The sequence below is a fragment of the Schistocerca piceifrons genome, chromosome 1 (genome assembly GCF_021461385.2).
Source record: "Schistocerca piceifrons isolate TAMUIC-IGC-003096 chromosome 1, iqSchPice1.1, whole genome shotgun sequence".
NCBI classification, from domain to species: Eukaryota; Metazoa; Arthropoda; class Insecta; order Orthoptera; family Acrididae; genus Schistocerca; species Schistocerca piceifrons.
In genome coordinates this window covers 935127484-935147610 of record NC_060138.1, presented here as the reverse complement: position 1 = coordinate 935147610, position 20127 = coordinate 935127484, and positions in this window count along the sequence as shown.

Here is a 20127-nt window from a genome sequence, read left to right as displayed (position 1 = left end):
CAATGTCATCAGGTAATCGTATCCTTGACATCCTTTACCTGGTCTTTTAATTCCACTATAGAACCTTTCTTTTATATCCGTTATTGCTTGTGTGATGTACAGATTTAACGGGGGGAGGAAAGACCACATGCCTGTCATACACCCTTCTTAATCCTAGCACTTCTTTCTTGGTCGTCTACTCTTATATTCCCTCTTGGATCTTGTAGAAATTGTATAATACACGTCTCTCCCTACAGCTTACCTCTTTTTTTCAGTTTTCTAACATCTTGCACCACTATACATTGTCGAACGCTTTTTCCAGCTGGACAAATCCTATGAACGTTACGAGCAATATTACGGTTATGTAGCCCTGACATTGTGCCAGAATGCGGGCTACCTGCAATGTAGTAAACTCAGACGAAGAAGTTCAAAAAGCCAAAATCCCTAGTAAACCAGTTATCGGAGCGAAAGTTTTACTAGCGATCTTGTCTTTTAGAAATTTCTCTTCTGAGTTTATAATAGTATGGTCCCGGCAGTGCGATAACTAAATCCTTAAGGTGAAGCCTTGCTCCAGCAGGATCTTTGTCCTATACACATGTCAGCAATCACGAAAGACTGATCTGCAGAACACAGTAAGACTTTTCTTCTCGATTGCCTTGCTTCTGCACCAATCCTATACTTTTTTGAATGAGTGTGGACAGAGACGGAACGGACCATTTTAGAAAACTGTCCTGACCGGGCGCCAAGGGCCCGTGATGACTTTTGGAATGTTACCCTAGCTGCCTCGGAGGAGATGGGAGAAAATAGATTTAATGTCCATCTCAGACTTCCTCCCTCACAGATTTCAGACGATCATAGAAAATTTAAGGACTTCGGGCGCCCTTTGAGGATCTAAGATTTCTTCCTAATAAGCGTGAACTGTTCATTCCCTTAATTTCGTAATTTCTACAGATAAACAAATTAACGGATCAACGCAATAGAAATTGCAGTAAGCCAGATACTAACCAAATGTTCTTGCCAGGCAGCTGCGTACTAGACAGCCAGCTACGCCACTGAGCCACGAATGCATTATTCAGCAGATGCCGTTCTATGAGGTCTGAAATGCTAAGAATGCCGCAGCGCAGTTTTCTAGCGTGTTGATCTACATATATCGATACTCCGTAATTCCCACGTAACTGTTTGGAAGAAGATACATAGAACCACTTTCTCATTGTTTCTCCACCGTTCAACTCTCTCAAAGCGTGCAACAAAACGGATACTTAAGTCTCAGTGTGAACTCTAGTTTCTCATAATTTATTCAATGATCGTTGCTCCCTGTGTAGATGGGCGTCATCAAAATATTTTCAAATTCGGAGGAAGAATCTGGAGAATGAAATTTTGGGAAAAGATATCGCCGCATCGAAAAACGTTTTTGTTTTAAAGAATGCCACCCTATGTAGCGTAACATCCATGACTCTCCTCTACCACGCGGTAATACAAAATGAGTTGCCGTTCTTCGACCTTTTTGAATATCCTCCGTCAAACGTGCCTGGTAAGGATCCCGTACGGCGCAGCATTACCCTAGCACATGACGAAGAATCGTACTATTGACAGTTTTTTTTATTGGATTTGTACAAAATAAAACGCAGTCCCTGCTTCGCCTTCCCCACAACGTTACCTATGTGAACGCTCCAGTTTAAGTTGTTCGTAATTTTGTCCGTGCTTATTTAGTTGAATTGACAGCCTTTAATTTCGTGTGATATATTGTTAAGGGAAATTTGACAGATTCCTTTTAGTATTCGTGTGTGTGACTGATATGTCTGCGTAAGCAGAGGAAACTAGCGATCAAAGTCCGAAAACAATTTATTGGACTGTTCATTAACCAAAACAAATTCTCCAAGTATATCACCAACACAAAACAGTGATCCGTCTTCGAATCACATCTACATACAAGAATGATATAGAAAACAACTGAAACAATTTCCTACTAGTCTCCGCCAGAGACTTCTCTGATATACCAAGCCTAATCCAGAGATCAGCGAGAAGATCCAAGCCGGGCTGCCGGGGTTGCAGCTATCCACGTCTGCTGGCGGTCGGTGAACTGCCGATGTGCGACCGAGTGCCGGCCTTTATAGCGTTTCGGCGGATGAGTACCTCGGAACTATTTTCCATCAAGTGGTATGACGTGTGAAAATAGTTCTGGGATCTGTAGCGAACTCTTCCTTACGTTTATGTGGGCCGGTAGTGGCCCCTGGTGGCCGCTGGTGTCTTTGCTGTATTGTTGTTGTTGTTGTGGCCATTCATCAGTACTGCCTGTCGGTTATGTAGTGCTTCGGTGTGTCTGCGATGCGGGCAACCCGCGGCTGCAGGCTCTGGGTTTGGTAGATGATACTCGAGGCGTTGTGATGTCTGGTGGAGATAGCCACAGCAATGACCACACACTTTCCATTATTATTTCGCACCCCACAGCACGAATCATTACGTAATTGGATTTGGTCTTCTGATAACTTCACTAGACGGCAAATGAGAGCATCATCTGCAAACAATCTGAGAGAGCTGCTCAGATTGCTTTCGGTATAGATCTTTAAAGGATTTGTGCAGTATTAATAATTACTCGCGGCTCAAAGGGCTGGTGAAAGTTTTTGAATGCTAAGTGCTAAAAAAGTGTTAATCTTTCCACTAAACTCAGTATTAGAGGTGTTAGTTACTTTTACGAGCAGATCTATACACCCCATAAGCGACTGTCTCCTGTGTAACGTGATGGGTAATCCAGATTTGGCCCACAGCCATTTGTTGTGCTGTCAAATGTACTTACTACAGTCAACCGCGAATCGTAGCTCTTTAATATTTCTTAATACTGTTTCGTCGAAAGAATGTCGTCTCCCCTCCAGCGAGTCCCAGCTGCGTTCTCGAACCACCTCCGTAATATTCGATTGTTGATCGAACTTACCATCAACAAATCTAGCAACGTGCCACCGAATTTCTTCGTTGTCATTTTTTAATTCGACTTAGAGGGGATTTCTAACACTCATGCAGTACTCAACAATCGGTCAGACTAGAGTTTACCGGGTCTCCATTATAGATCAGCTACACTTTTCTATAATCCTCCCAATAGTCCGAAACTTATTATTCGCCTTTCTTGCTACTGTTCTTATGTGCCCGTTGCACTTCATATCACTACGTGGCGTTTCGCGTAGATATTCAACCGGCGTTACAGAGTGGCACAGCTCACTACTACTTAGGCATTCGAACATTACAGGACTGTTTTCATACTAACTTGCATTAGCTCACTGAGCCGTGGCTCCATTAAGATAGTAGACTCTCCGTATGGCGCCACTAGCTCAAGGGTTGTATCGACTATCACACTTGCGGCCTCGTTGCCAATGTGTATGAAAAAGAGTTGGTGTCTGTGGCTTGTGTCCTCAGAAGCTCTTTTCTTGCCGATATGTATACGGGTTCGCTGGCCCAAGTTTGGGGATTGGCGGTAGCGTCGCGACAAGAGGCGGTCACGAGTTTTGAGTGGCCGAAGCCATGAGCTACGCAAGGAGGGCCTGTGCAGAACGTAGATACCGAGCACTTCACGAGGGTTAGCTTCAACTACAAGCAGCAGGCCGACAGCCCGTCGGTTGGTCGGCAACATTCGTGTCGGACAACTGCTCGTGGCCTGGCTGCCACTTGTACCTGGCAGTCATCAGGGAGCACTCAGTAACCGCTGCGACGCACCATGGATCCATAGAGCTGCTTGCCGATAAAGGGGAGTAACGTTCTGCAATCCTCGTGGTGATTGGTGTCGTTGCCTACTCAATCTCCTAATCATTTTCTGGTTTGTATCCAACCCTCAGAGTTTTACTCGGTCGGCTCTTAGGTCATAAATATAGACCGTTGTACTGTACTAGACACTAGTTGTCGTTTGAAAATTTGTTCTTATATTTTATTGCCCTTCCTTTCTAGTTTATACCCTATCATTAATATTTTAATGAATCAGCTCCTGGTCGGAAATACAGTCGGAACAATTGCACCAAGGCACAGGTTGCCGTTGAGAAAACAAGGGTCTTGTAGTTAGATTTGGATGTTAATCGGTTCAATTCCTTGATTGTAATTACAATTGAGGTAGTCTGAACTACCCGTTGTACTAAGCTGTGCGTTCCTTTCTTTGAACGACCGGGTTATTATTGGTATATTTTTAACTGGATCTTGTGGTTCTGCCAAGTGAGTTCTCTAGAAATAATTGCTCATACGTAATGTTTTAAAACGTTCCTTGTTCAGAGCGGCCTTCATAACTGAAAAGCAATTTAACTTTTGACATATTAACAACCAAGTGTCACCAGGTCTTTAGTCAGAATAAGATTGCCAAAAGGGACGGTTTGGGATCCAGTCACACCTTGGTTGCTGATTGAAATGAAATGGTTGCTCCCTTTGAGGCAAGCCTTATCATTGTCATAACTGTTTCGTGATTTGTTTAACCTCTAAGCATCGGTGCCCATCTTAACCCCGAACCTTTCGACATACATGTCCAAATAAAAAAAACAGAAAATGCGTCATCTGTTTGGGTAATTGAAGCACTCTTATCATCAATATTACTTATATGTTTTCATGTGTTGCAGAAGGGTATTGAAGAGGAGAAACTGTGTCCAGCGCCGTAGCAAACACCACTGTTTCACCCGATAACGGACGGGATGTAGGTCCGAGCGCTTGTAATTATTGTCATGTTGTTCTTGTCCTTATTTCGCTTGTGAAAGCTTATTCATTTCACAAATTTGTTGATTTGTATAGAAAACAAATTGATGATTATATGAAGGGCGTGTTTCAATAGTTTTCTGCGCTCATTTAACTTTAGGACTCTGTATCCTTGCTCCACAAGGAATTTTTAAATAAGCCCTTCATATATTGTTAAACAGATTGTGTGAAAAGGAAGTTAGATTGATGGGTCCTTCCTTCCATGTTTTCCTTAATACCAGTAAATAACACATCTCACTTACATTTCTCTACACCTGGAAGAACATGCCATTCTTCACACCAACTAGAAACTCCGTCTATCCTCCTACAGTCACTCAACGACGGCGCTTACCTGTAGACTACAGCATAACCAGCCAACAGTCACAAACTGCTGCTCACCTTGTCGGTCAGAGTGGCCCAGCCACACTTCTCTGGGGCATTCGTGACGCTACCCTTCCCTCAGATGAACAATCGCCGTCGAGCACAACGTACTGGATTCTATTACTTAAGAAGCCTTAGAGCCTGCCACGTATGTGAGAGCCTGTGTTCGAACTTTCGTTAACGGTCTGCAATTAGCAAGGTGTAAAACGCTTTCCCCTTATCTCTTATCCTTCATAAATGGTACGCAAGACATTGTACGAGAACTGAAAAAGGTTTGTTTCACCTGCGCGATACCTCCTAAATTCGAATGATTTGTGGAAAGAATTATTTGTGTTCCATTACATTTATTATATTCGCACTTAGGATACGTTTAAGAATTCTACAGCAACAGACGCTAAAAACGTTATAATTATTATTAGTAGTAGAGTCATCACTCTCCTGTCTAGTTTTCTATGGCCCGCCCAATTTCTCTCCTGTAACATACTTTTCATCCCAGTGTAGCACTTACAGTCTACGTCCTCAATTATTTACTAGTTGTATTCCAATCTCTGTCTTACTCTACAGATTTTACCCTCTACATAATGGCCTGTACTTTTGTACGTCCATTCTTTTATCTCTTGAGGAGATGCATCCACTTTTTCCCAGGCGAATGGGATTTACGTTGGATGAGAGATTCACGCAGAAAGCAAGCTAAATGAAGGGTCAATCCTGACTCCTTCGCTATATTATATAGATCGAGGGTAATACGACATAATTTTTCCTTGTTACATCTCGATAAGCGTTTCTCTTCATTTACCGAACAGGATCGTTTACATTACACAGAGACTCATTTCAGTTATCTGAGCGTAGGACGTTCCAAAGTGGTTGTTATGGCATATCGATTTGTCTGTCCCTAAAACAAATTTTGTGCATCTGTCCGCTTTCATATCACTTCTTAATAATATCCGTACCCAGTAAATGCTGTGCTGACACCAGAACGTTTTGTGTTGTTGCTGGCATTAGCCTATCTTCCGTTTATCAACAGTTAAAGAGTCTGTTCAAGATTGCTGTAGAACTGCCAGCTGTGTAAGAGGAGTTTGGTGAGGCTCTCAGGCAGAACGCGGCATGTACTCAGTCAGTTACACGACATCTGTAACCGCGGCAAATAACAGTGGTGGCCATGCCTTCAACCACAACGAATGAACACTGGCCGCTTGCACTATGCTACAGTACAAGTATTAGACGGCTTCCCGTCTTTTGAGATCATTCGCTACGGCAGAAACTTTATTTTGTTAAGGTTGGAGAGTAGTATTATATGCCTTACAACTGTTATTTGTTTATTTTTTAGGTGCTGTGGAAGATGAGAGTCACCTCTATTTCGTCATGGAATGAGTGAGTACACAGTTTCCAGAATAAATGTTAGAAAAATTAGACCGGAAAAAATAATAAAACGCGAAAAATTTGAAGAGAATATGCGGGTAAGTAACATTAAACTCACAACTGTGAGGATTTCCTAGACAGAACAGAAGGATTGCTCCACAAGCAATTTTTTAATTTGAATTTGGATACTTGGGCTTCACCACTCAGCTGTCATTAATGCAGCAAGCCTATTGAAAATGAAACGTGCTGAATAGTGAATTCCTTTCTGGAAAATGCTTAAGAAATGTTATCAAAGCGCATATCGATGTCCCCATCTAGTGTTCACAGATTGTTTCTTTTAGTCATTCAGAAGGAGTCAAAATTGTCAATAACAATTTCCATGATGAAGTGTATGTAAAGGGTGAAACACGCCAAGCACTCTCCACTTTCCCCTTTTAATTTTTCTGTTGCCCGTATGCGCTGTTCTCGGTGTGAGAGCGTAATTTAAAGTGATCAGCTCTAAATTCTAATTTTCATGGATAAATTTGGTGACGAAACTAGCTTCAGTCGAAACAAACTAGGCACTGCAGTGTTCGCGTGGCGGCTGAGCTCCCTGAGGGCCACTGGCTGTTAAAGATGAACTGGAGTCGGGCGAAGACAGCCCAAGGATGACCTGTTGCAGCAGCCAGCAAGGGTGAGCCGGTCAGTATCTTGTCGCCCGTGTGAAGACCGCGTGGCTTTCAGAGCCAGCTAAACACCACGATCTTCTGCTGCGTTAACCACTTTGCGGCATTTCAAGCACCTCCTGGCCGCTGGTACATGCTGTGTGCGATTCAGTCGCGCCCATGTAGACACGTTGGTTTGCTTATTTCATTGCGTGTAAAGATGCCTCTGGCTTTCCGAATGCTCAAAAAGCGAATAAGACGATTGGAGGACTGTCAGCGGCGCTTACTGACGTAACTAGGTGGCTCTGAATTTTGGTGGATTGGGGGAAGATTTTGTGATGTCTTTCGGAGCTGTTGTTGAAGAACGATTTGTATACAGGTGACGCATTAAGATCCACGGCTAGCCACTATTGGCAGTCTTTGTTGGAGAACAACAATCTTTCGAAGTTTGTGTGACGAATTTTTCAGATTACTCATCAGGACCGCCGGAGAGGTAGGCTGTGGCATGATGGCAATTGTCAAATGACAGTTAGGATGCCGTTAATGTCCCAGTAACTTGGGTAGAATTTCGTCATTCCCATCCAGAAGATTGGTAGGAATTCGTTCAGGTACATTAGCCGAGGTCCGCAGCTAGAGACGGAGGTCGCAGCCCTGTTAGCAGCCTGCAGATAGCTGTCTGCACGCACATCATCACTGGCGACTGGCAGTGTGTTAGCAGATTACAGTAGCCACGTAGATGAGCTATCCTGAAGCCTTCACTAGTGTGCACATCCGCACTGTGGCCACAGCAGTCCTTATTTGGTTGTAGACTCTATTACTCGCTTTGTAATCAGTCACTGTTTCTCAATTTATTAGTGCTTCGATCAGATAGGAATTATCGTCCTTTTCCAGAAAAGATGTTAGGGAATCATAGTCACTTGTTAGGCTCCCATTTAAACATTTCTAACTCATCAGTCTTAGATACCATTTGTATTTCCTTGTCCATTGTATGCCAATGTTTTTTATATCATTTGATCTCCATATTGTCAGGTTAAAAATATCATTGTAGTACTGAAAATCACTATCATTTTAGGAGCATAGGAACCAAATTTTTTCCTTTTCTCTGTCACAATCTTTTTTGAGGGTTGGGGGGATAGGGGGTGGAAGGACGATTTTAATGGGTTTGATAACTGTGAACTCCAGAACTTTCGACTAATGGCCAAATATATTCTTTTTTTGCGTTAGTGACTTCTACTGTGTTGCAGGCATAGCGACAGCTCTTGGGGGCTGGTTTGTATAAAGACAAAATTATGTTAAAAGTTTTTATAAATTCAGGCAGCTAAGCTTCACCTCATCACCGTGTCCCGCTTCATAATATGGCTACGGTACCATTGACACAATATCTCAATTCTAAATGAGTGATTCACTATGTAAAATATCTGTTATGCGTGGGGGGTCATCTACATCTACATCTACATCCATTCTCCGCAAGCCACCTGACGGTGTGTGGCGGAGGGTACTTTGAGTACCTCTATAGGTTCTCCCTTCTGTTCCAGTCTCGTATTGTTCGTGAAGTGCCATGAGAGACGCCAAGCTTGTTTGGCTAGTCCTTTTCATTTTTTACTAGCAATATGAGCTGTATTCAGTGAAAGCGGTTAACTTAGGGTCATGACATAACAAGTGATTGTGTACCGAGACATTTAACTTCTTACTCTGATGAAATTGCGTGGTGGCACTAGCTTCATTTTTGAACTACAATGCTCAGATACTATGGACATGCAGTGCGACGACTATTGCCGTTGTGAAACACATTAATGTATTCGCAGTTGCGAATATGGATAACCGTCAGCTGTAGAATGGAGTGACAACAGTGAAAATTCGTGCCCGACTGGGACTCGAACTCACTTATAGCGAACAGTCGCTTTGCAATTTGACTATCCGTGCACAACTTTTAAGAAAAGTGTCTCACCCATATGGGAACATTAATAATGGATACACGAGAACAAGTTGTAGACGCATGGTGGACGACATATGGGAGATTGGGTCCGGTCATGAGTCATGCACGGATACCCAAATGGTAAGGCGACAACTAGCTACAAGCAGGAAATCCGAGTTCGCGTCCCGATCCGGCACCTACTGTCGTTATTATGTGGCTGATGTTTCCCCAAAAGTCTGAAGGTATATCGCCAGCCTCATACATTCTTCGCACCAACGTGTAAAATCGTTTTTAGTCCACTTCCGCCAATGATTTTAGCATTTCGGAGGGAATGGCATCTAGACCTTCTGCCGTACATGGGCTTTAGTCTTCTAAATCTCTTCTGAATTCTGATTATAAAACTGGATTCCATATTTCTTTCCTGTCGACTCTTATTCCTTCATCTATCACGTAATCAGATAAGTCCTCCCACTGATACACATCCCTCAATATACTCTTTCCACCCATCCGCTCTCTCCTCTATGCTTATGAATACATTGTGTAATGTTTACATCGGATTATTGTTATGATGTACGCAGTATAGTCCGAAATTCACTTTTAGTCATTTAGTGAATTTTGGTACAATACTGACCCACTTTATTAGAGAGGATTCAATCCGTATTTCTTTCACTTAATTGTCACTGACCGAAACAAAACGGCATAAGAATCGCTGTGCCGGACTGTGGCGTTAGCGGGGCGTGGCTGAGGGGGTAGGTGAGGGGGGTTGGGGCGTGATTGTGTGCGGTGGCCGGCTTTCCGGCGTAACGAGCACTCAGCAGACCGTAAAGCCTCGCCGCGCCGCACCGCGCAGCGCAGAGCCGCCCCGTGCGACGTCGACGGCGTCAATTAGGGGACGCGGGAGCGCGAGTGGGCGGCCGCTGCGGCTCAGCTCATCCGCTGTCCGCGAGCACGGAACGACAGCAGAAGACGTGCCGCACACATCCGTCACAGCCTATTAATCTCGTGTAGCGTTTTTCATTACATTTTAAAAGCAACGAGGTAATTACATTATTTTACATAACGACGTCTTGTGTAACTCTGAGGTGACAAAAGTCGAGGGTACCGATAAGAACACATACAGATGGCGCAAGTATCGTACACGAAAGATATGGAATAACTGTGGGTGGATGCAGCTGTCTTTTGTACTCAAATGATTCATGTGAAAGTCTTTCCAACGTAATTATGGCCGCACGAAGGGAATTAACAGACTTTGAACGTGGCACTGTTGAGACGCATGGGACACTCCATTTCAGAAATCGTTAGACAATTCAAAATTCCGAGGTCCACAAGGTCGAGAGTGTGCCGGGAGTACCATATTTCAGGCGTTACCTCTCACCACGGACAAAGCTGTGGCCTACGGGCTTCACTTAACAAGCGAGAGCAGCGGCGTGTGAGTAGAGCTGTCTGCTCTAACAGAAAAGCAACACAACCTGAAATAGACACATAATTCAATGTGGAACGTAAGACGAACGTATCCGTTCGGTCAGTGCGGTGGAACTTGTCGTTAATGGCCCATAGCAGAAGAAGACCGACGTGAGTGTCTTTGCTAACAGGACGCGGACGCGTCTCTGTTAGGATCCCGAGGATATCGGTTGGTCCCTGGACGAGCGGAAAACTTTCACCTGGTGAAATTAGTTCTGATTTCATTTGGTAAGAGCGGATATTATGGTTATAGGGTGATGCAAACCCCACGATACCGTGGACCCCACTACGCTATGGGCTGTGGTTACATGGAATCACTGGATGGGCCTTAAGATAGGAAATTTCACTCAAGACATATCGAAATAAATAGTTTTGCAGCGTCTGTCTTCAGGTGAAATGTCCGTTGAAGACCTGGTAAACGAAAGAAGGCAGAAATAAGAAACCACAATAGAATCCTTGAAGACAAAGTATGTCCTGTGTACAAATCTGAGGCCATCTGAAGAGACGATATAAGGAAAAAAAAAAAGAAAGAAAGAAAAAAGAACGTTAGGTTCGACTTTAAATTGAATTTCCTGATTTTTTTTTTTTTTTTTTTTTTTTTTTTTTTTGTAATTCATGTACCTGTTCCTTATAATTTCCGAAGGCTAGAATTGAGAACTGTTGAACACTTATTTCTGTAAACCTAATAAACGGTGTCTCAAGGGTAAATTTGGAAAACCTTCGTGTAAGGTGAGATATAAGGCAAAATCCTTGGAAATTTTCATGAATTTTACACTGAAATGCTAAAGATACTGGTACAGGCGTGCGTATTCATATGCAGGGATATGTAAACACGCAGAACCCGATGTTGAGGCCGGCAACGTCTATATGTAACAACAAGTGTCTGGTGCAGTTGTTAGATCGGTTAGTGCTGCTACAATGGTAGGTTATCAAGATTTAAGTGACTGTGAACGCCTGGTTTTAGTCGGCGCACGACCGACGGTAGAGAGCTCTCTGAGGTACCGACGACGTGGGGATGTTCCCGCACCACGAGTGTACCGTGAATATCAGGAATCAGTGTAGAATGGTCCAGCTAACTTCTACGAAAACATTACATCAGCGCCCCCCCCTCCCTCCCCACCATCTCTCCTACAGCTGTCTCATATCCATCAGATTTCTCGATTTCGACAGTTCCGCAAAATGGTTTAATGTATAAGTCTTCCAGCCAATCAGAACCGGAAACAGACTACAGGTATTCTGCTTTTCGAATGTCGTACGTAGACGGATCGGTCTGCAAATTTCACTATGAGTGCTGCATCATAGTACATGCTACATAGGTAGTGACTACTGGTAAATTCCATCCACCCTCTGTCCTTGCGGTATCATTCACTGGATGGTGCGTATGTTGGAGTCCAATACTGACCTGAATGATGTTACTTGAAACCCTCGGTACACTTCCGTTACTCAGAGGCACCACAGCAGAGAGAAGAATGGAACATATAATTGCACTCATACATCCAGATTTTGGTCGTATTTACTCTCAGATTTACGTATTTACCATCGGTTTTGCAATTTTAGCAGTTTTTCAGTAATTTCAACGCATTTTACCTATTTACTCGAGTCTAAAACCACTGCTTTCGACAATTTCAACAAAACGCCTTATCGAGTCGATGACATTAGCCAGTAACATTATGGCATGTTTCCTCATTTCCTGCATCATTGATAAACCAGTATCTCCATTACTTTGTTAGTGCTATGTACTAGGGTGCGAATGTGTATAGATGGCTGTGCAGCAAATCCATTCGGCATTAATTCTCGGACATATACTCCAAAGCTTTCCAGATAATTTCCTATACTAGTGCAGTTTGTTTATCTACACATTTCCAGCACATTAAACACAGTGCAGAATTTCCGATTACGACTGACCATCTCTTCCTATGCGGAGGGGAGTCACAAAGTATTCTCGCATTCATAGGATAAAGAAAAAGGTCTCCCTGCAATATCTTTGACCAAACCCTTCCTGCAATATTGTCTGCGATTTAATTTGTAGCTCATCAGAAGTAGGAGGGTAATACACCTTCCACATTCAACGTATCGTGAAGGAACAGAGCGAGCTGAGTTCCACAAATCTGTACACTTAGATATCCTGCTTTAGGAAGGAACATAACAAGTGTTCCAATCCTGCACAACTGACCGGTATTCTCACTGAAATACCATAACTGCCGTTCTGTGAGGACTGTTCCGTACCTACCTTCTTCACGGCACCCATCCAAGTACACACGATCTGTCTACATGCGTGGATGCTGAGGATGTTAGCACTCCTACCACTTACATAGTAAATATAAAACTGTTTTTTTTAGTCTTTTGGTGATAGTTAAGAAGAAGAAGAAACTTATGGCTTATGGATGATGGAACTCTACGGAAAGAGTTTGAAAAATTTTAAGTGATTCATTTGTGCTATGAGTTCTGTAATATTGTAGTGTTTTGTTTACATCCCAAGAAGGTAATGGAAAGAGAAAAATGATCGCACAACATAAACACACAGTCATAAGGTTACACGGTTCTGCACTTAAACATGATATAATGGTAAAACGGTTGTTTTCCAAAGAAATATGAAATGAAAAGGCGTTAATACGCCAACACTGAAATACAATGATGAGCCAAAACATTATGATAATCTGAAACTTCCTGGCAGATTAAAACTGTGTGCCCGACCGAGACTCGAACTCGGGACCTTTGCCTTTCGCGGGCAAGTGCTCTACCAACTGAGCTACCGAAGCACGACTCACGCTCGGTACTCACAGCTTTACTTCTGCCAGTTTCATATCAGCGCACACTCCGCTGCAGAGTGAAAATCTCACTCTGGAAACATCCCCCAGGCTGTGGCTAAGCCATGTCTCCGCAATATCCTTTCTTCAGGAGTGCTAGTTCTGCAAGGTTCGCAGGAGAGCTTCTGTAAAGTTTGGAAGGTAGGAGTCGAGGTGCTGGCAGAAGCAAAGCTGTGAGTACCGGGCGTGAGTTGTGCTTCGGTAGCTCAGTTGGTCGAGCACTTGCCCGCGAAAGACAAAGGTTCCGAGTTCGAGTCTCGGTCGGGCACACAGTTTTAATCTGCCAGGAAGTTTCATATCAGCGCTCACTCCGCTGCAGAGTGAAAATCTCATTCTGGAAACATCCCTAGGCTGTGGCTAAGCCATTTCTCCGCAATATCCTTTCTTTCAGGAGTGCTAGTTCTGCAAGGTTCGCAGGAGAGCTTCTATAAAGTTTGGAAGGTAGGAGACGAGGTACTGGCAGTAGTAAAGCTGTAAGTACCGGGCGTGAGTCGTGCTTCGGTAGCTCAGTTGGTCAGTCGGCTCTGAGCCGTGCTAGCGTGCGGAACTGCTCCGCGCACCGTCCGACGCTCCGCTCTCGGCGGTGTTTACTTCCGCGTCGCGGTGTTTGTGTCTATCGAGTACAGTACTAACGTACACCATGGCGCACTCGTACCGCCGTGCAACGATCAAAGTAACGTTTCAGGCCGAACATCCACGACCCAGAGCTTTCGAAGTCGAACAGTTCCTACGTGAGGATGAACCCTCAGGACGTAATCGGCATACATTTTTCCATCACTGGAAGTGTTGTCTACATCAAGGTGTCGACGGAGGAAATTTGCAATGACATAATTCACTGTCATGCCACCGGACTGAAATTTAAACACTCTGATGGACATATGGGTGCTGTGACGGTCGCCCATGCTGGATTCGGTCATTGCGGGTGTTTGAGCTCCCGTTCGAGGTGCCTCAGGATGTGGTCATTGCCGCTTTCCAACCATATGGCACCGTCTTGGGTCACGTCGCGGAGAAGTGGCAAACATTTACGACCTACCCCGTATTAAATGGCGTCCGGCAAATAAAAATTGAGCTGACGAAACTTGTCCCATCGTACCTGCTGATTGGCGGAGTGAGGGCCATCGTCATGTATGATGGACAGCCACGAACGAGCGCAGGATGTGACCAGGAGGGATATGTACGTTCCGAATGCTTACACCGCCGATTAATACAGACGCCGTTACGTGACGAGACCCAGGCTTCGACGGTCACGTCCTTACCCATCACCTACGCCAAGGTTCACAGGACCCCGTCGTACCAATCTCGATTGCGCCAGCAGCACCGTCAACGCCACCCGCCGCAGCACAACGCGCCGAGGACACAAGCACGGCGTCGCCTCCAGTACTCGCTTCAGGACCGTCCGGTTTGCAGACCGAAACCGATGTTCCTGTAGGAACCGTGGACGTCGACCTCGGTGTCGTGCCGACGTCTGCCTTTGTCCAGACGGGTTCGGCGTCAGACGACGGGCGACCACATTCTGATTCAGAAGGCCACATCAGAAAACAGCGGTCGCCCCGCAAACGCAGGAAACGACGACGAACGCCTTCCGATGACGCTCTTTCTCAGACGGCCCCACGAGATGTCGACCTGATGTCCGACGGTGTTCTCCCACATTGCGTCCAGTCACGCGATATGGCAGCAACAGGCGCCCCTCCTGTGACGCCTACTCTCCCAGCCAGGGACGTGTCCTCACCGTTGTCAACGAATGATGACGGCGGTCCCCCTGCCACTTACGTTGCGGAATCCACAACACCCGGAAGTACGTGACCGTCACATGTCCGCGTCGTCAGCTTCCTGGGCCGATGACGTTGAAGAAGAAGTGGAACAGACTGCCAGCGTGTCTGCACAGGAGTCCACTTCGGCGACACTGGGGCTGGCGCCCCTCCAGTAATTATCACCACGGCGGGTCCACCGGCGGGTCTCCACCTGCCGGCTACATCTACTGCAAGTTCTGCAAATACTGAGGGTGGCCGTACACAGCAATATCGTATCGCCACGATGAATCTTGCCACCATTCGTGCCCCCCATAAACTGGCCTTGTTCAGAGACACTATTTACTCTGCGGATGTGGATATAGCACTATTACAAGAGGTGCTTGTGGCTGACTCCTAGTTCCCACCGGATACGACGCCCATGTTTCCCCCGCATCCGATACCGGTAGCGGTGTCGCCATCCTGCTACGCGACGGTCTCCATCCAGAGGACGTCATCTACCTCCCCACCGCGCGAGGTATGGCCCTCACACTGTTCGGCGTGCGTATTATTAATATCTACACTCCGTCCGGCACTGGCCGCCGTCATGACCGACAAACATTTTTTGCCGAAAGCGTCACACCCCTTTTCACCGGTCCGCAGGACGATTTGGTACTCGGTGGGGATTTTAACTCGACACAAGAGCCCGCGGACCAACTCCCGCGACATTCCCCTTGTGCATCTCTCTCAGTGGTCATCGACCGTCTTCGACTTGTTGACACATGGAAGAAGCTCCACGGAATTCAACCGGGCTATACATTCTACACCTCTCACTCGTCAAGCCGCATAGATCGCATCTACGTTACCCGCTCCCTTGCTGATGGCACACGTCATGCGGTAGTCTGGCCCTTGGCCTTTTCAGACCATGATGCGTAACTCTGTGACGTCACTCTCGCCCGACAGCAAGTGTGGCATGGTCGTGGTCTGCGGAAACTCAATGTCGCTCACCTGACTTCCTCAGACTGTCGCCGTATGGTCGAAGAAGCGTGGGCACGCTGCCACCATCGTCGAGAAGCCTATGATTCCACCTTATTATGGTGGCTCTCCTGTGCAAAGCCGACCCTCAGGAAGACTCTGATGAGTTAAGGGAAGAAATTAAAGGCGTGGCAGACTAATACCCTGCACTTCTACTACACCATTCTACGTGACTGTACGACGATGCCTTTCTGCCAGCCCGGCAGTCGATGGTCCATCGCACGAAGGCGCAGATCTCCTTGATCATGCGGCGTAACTTGGAAGGCACTGTAGTCCGTTCTCGACCTTCTAATCGAATCCCTCAAGAACGTCCGTCGATGTACCACCTCCTTCAGGAAAGACAACGACGACGACGAGCTCTGATTCAAGTCCTCACTGATGTGGAAGGGCGCCGGCACGACACCCAACAAAGCACCGGTCGTGCTCTTCATGCTCATTTTGCCGGGCTCTACGCAGACCATGATGCGTAACTCTGTGACGTCACTCTCGCCCGACAGCAAGTGTGGCATGGTCGTGGTCTGCGGAAACTCAATGTCGCTCACCTGACTTCCTCAGACTGTCGCCGTATGGTCGAAGAAGCGTGGGCACGCTGCCACCATCGTCGAGAAGCCTATGATTCCACCTTATTATGGTGGCTCTCCTGTGCAAAGCCGACCCTCAGGAAGACTCTGATGAGTTAAGGGAAGGAATTAAAGGTGTGGCAGACTAATACCCTGCACTTCTACTACACCATTCTACGTGACTGTACGACGATGCCTTTCTGCCAGCCCGGCAGTCGATGGTCCATCGCACGAAGGCGCAGATCTCCTTGATCATGCGGCGTAACTTGGAAGGCACTGTAGTCCGTTCTCGACCTTCTAATCGAATCCCTCAAGAACGTCCGTCGATGTACCACCTCCTTCAGGAAAGACAACGACGACGACGAGCTCTGATCCAAGTCCTCACTGATGTGGAAGGGCGCCGGCACGACACCCAACAAAGCACCGGTCGTGCTCTTCATGCTCATTTTGCCGGGCTCTACGCAGCGGTACCGCATTCTGCAGCACTGGTCACAGACGTCGCTCAGCTTACTACATACACTCGTCCGGAGGATGCAGTGTATGACCTCCAAGAGGACGTAACCACAGATGAAGTGGTAGATGCTATCAAGGCGGGTTCCGATAACAGATCTCCTGGACCTGACGGTATACCCATCGAATTTTATAAAAGTTTTCACTATTTGTTGGCTTCCACGTGGACGGCAATCGCACAAGAGCTGATGTCACCGATGACAGTGGTCCCGAGCGCCTTTCTAGAAGGAATTGTTTTGTTTGTTTTGTTTTGACGACTGCGCTTTAAACGTGGTGTAAGAATCAGCAAATCATTACATGCATGGTATCGCAAAACTACCTGCGATGCAACAGAAGGTTTTCGATAACAAGATGGATTGTATTGTTGACAATTTCTCTGATATTTGTGTCTATTTTGTTCAATAACCTAACGGGAAACGCTATTATCATGCACCACACTAATTCATCTGGTGCCTGATCATGACATACATTTAATGGCTATCTTAATCAAACATGAAGTCTTTTGTCAAAGTCAAGTAGTTTTACCAGACTAAAATGTAAATACGACCATCGGGATGTGGAGTAGTTTCCGAATGAAACACAATTAACAGAATATTCAGTGATATGATTTCATTAACAGATTTGTGTATTTTCAGTAGCAGTTCCGCAGTATTTTATGTTTCTTACCTCTAGATCCACGGGTTACTGAACATTGTGGTAAGAGGTACCAGTGCTTCCACAATAAGGTTTAGTTGTTCACTGTTTCCACGTGCAGTTTGGGAGTGGAACGAAAGAGAAATAATATGACAGTGGTTCGAAGAACCCACTGCCAAGCAGTTAATTGTAAATTGCAGAGTGTTCATGTAGATGTCGACGGAGATGCCAAGCGAGCGTAGCAGGAAATATGAGGAGACCTGGAAATGGATACCAGTGCAAAAGTGCTAAAATGCAAGAGTGAAAAGCTAGCAGTGTGTTCCTTACTGAGGCGTATGCCACAGTTCGTTTTATCTTAGGACAAGGAGAAAAGATAGGAGCGTTTTCATAATGAAGAATGGAATATGGGTAATTTGGTTTAATGGATCTTGAGGAGAGTGGTAGTGGACAGAAAATAAAGCAGAAATGAAACCAGTAAGCATAGTTTCAGTTGAAGCCGCTAGATTATTTTATAACGTCTTAACAGACGTCCTATCACCCTGTCGATTCTTCCTGTCAGTGTTTCCCACATATTCCTTTCCTCGCCAATACAGCAGAGAAACCTCCTCAATATTCAACTAACCAGTTCATCTACTTTTTAACATTCGTTTGTAACACCACGTTTCAAATCATTCGATTCTTTTCTGTTTCTGTTTTCCCATAGTCCAAGTTGCACTACCATACAATACTGTTCTCGAAACTAACGCTCGACAGCACAAAAAACAAGCCACCCCTGAATTCCAGTGTGTATGTCGCACCTGAATGTATGCAACCGACATAGCATAGCTGTGTAGCAGGTCCTTTAAAGACTCCGCAGTCACACAATGGGTACCACGAGACTACTACAGAATACTTCTCTTTATGGAGTCCGTCCACATATAGATCAGTACTGTCAAAGAACAAATATTAGAAAACAAGTTATTAGAGATGATATTGACGCTTGTAAATTAAGTTTCTTTGCGATAAGTGACACTTCACACATCTCATTAAACAGACACGACAAATTGTTGTTTTTTATCAGAATTTGAACCCGTGGGTTGCGTTTCTCATCGATTCCCGACTTGGCATGATGAGATGTAAACTAGCGAAGTGTTCACCAGTACCAGTTTACAAGGCCAAATGTTCGAAACTGGGAATAGATCACGATGCTTTTAGCATTGCTCTGGGAACGCCTTGAAGCTTATATTGCCACTGAGAAGTAAGCACGAAAAGTATGTAATAAAGTGTAAGATATAAGTGTGAAACATCATGAAGTAAAGTTTTGGTGACATACGGGGAACAGAACGCCGTACGTGTATAAATTGTTGACTAAGCACAATCTGATGCCACACATTAAATATATTCACCAATAGCGTAATATTGGAAGCTGAAACGACGATACAAACAATTTCTTTTTGGCAAGCATTTGATCCCATCATCTCTCGCAATAGTCTTATAACAACGAATGGACATGAAATACTTATTGTTTCCTCACCAGTAGGGAGATATTAACATCTTCTGCTAGAGGTAATACAATAAATAGTTCTGTGCTACCTGGGACTCAAATCTCGCATGTGTCGCCTTTGTTGACCCAACACGAAGAGGTGTCATCTATCAAATTCTGTTTCACCAGTAATTAGGATTCCACCGCTCGTAGAGACCTGCAGGAGTTTGGCATAGTGGGGAAACTACGAAACGATGGGACAGTATCTTTCCCAAGGTTCAAATCCAGAGAAATGTTGGAATCGGTGCTCGAATTTCAGTCCATACCAATATTTGCAAAATCTCAAGGTCACTTACAATAAGAAATATAGGTCTTATGATATTACATGACGATTGGTTCGTGAACTAAAATAACATTATTAGTGCAAGAAAGCTCCAAGAGAGAGTAGCTAAGTAGCTGGAAGCAGCGATTTCAACCCCTGAGACAGCCAAAACTAATCCAACTCTCTTCCAGTCAGTAGCGAAATGAGCGAAATGACATGTTTAATGTTGATTTGATACCACGGCACAGTCCAGCGTTCTTTACTTGGCGTTACTGGAACTGAAGAGTGTACGTTTGTGACCCCCCAGCGGGAATTTTACCAACACCTCAGCCATTACAAACTAGCCTCATTCCAACCAATCACAGAATTTCCACGTGTTAGCACCATGTTTTTGTTATGACGGGGTGCGCAGTACATTGTACGAGATGTGTTGAATTCTACTTGAGCTGCTTTTATTGTTCAAAATGGTTCAAAAGGCTCTGAGCAATATGCGACTTAACTTCTGAGGTCATCAGTCGCCTAGACCTTAAACCTAATTAAACGTAACTAACCTAAGGACATCAGACACATCCATGCCCTATGCAGGATTCGAACCTGCGACCGTAGCAGTCGCTCGGTTCCAGACTTTAGCGCCTAG